This window comes from Frankliniella occidentalis, unplaced genomic scaffold (assembly GCF_000697945.3).
Source record: "Frankliniella occidentalis isolate FOCC.00 unplaced genomic scaffold, Focc_3.1 Scaffold208, whole genome shotgun sequence".
Lineage (NCBI taxonomy): Eukaryota > Metazoa > Arthropoda > Insecta > Thysanoptera > Thripidae > Frankliniella > Frankliniella occidentalis.
In genome coordinates this window covers 17,753-18,089 of record NW_026267334.1, presented here as the reverse complement: position 1 = coordinate 18,089, position 337 = coordinate 17,753, and positions in this window count along the sequence as shown.

Genomic DNA, 337 nt, shown 5'->3' with positions numbered 1-337 from the left:
ATACAAAAATGGTGCCAGTACGAAGCGAATAACAGTGAGTACATAGGGAGTAATTCCGAGAGTAACCGCGAGTATTCGGCAAGTATAGTTCGCGAGGATTTTGTAACTTTTCCTCTTGTGCTTGTGTACAATATGCGTATTTTGGTGCAGCCCTCGCCCCCCCCCTCTCCCTCCTCCCCCATCCACTTGCCAGATGGCGTGGGGGGCCCATATTGACGATCGAAGAACGCTGAACTCTTTCCCATGAAACTTTTTCCCATGGAAGCGTCGTGGCCCAACACTGCAATGCGTGCGCAGAAAAAATGACTTTGTTGTGGAGGACCATTTCTGTCTGATA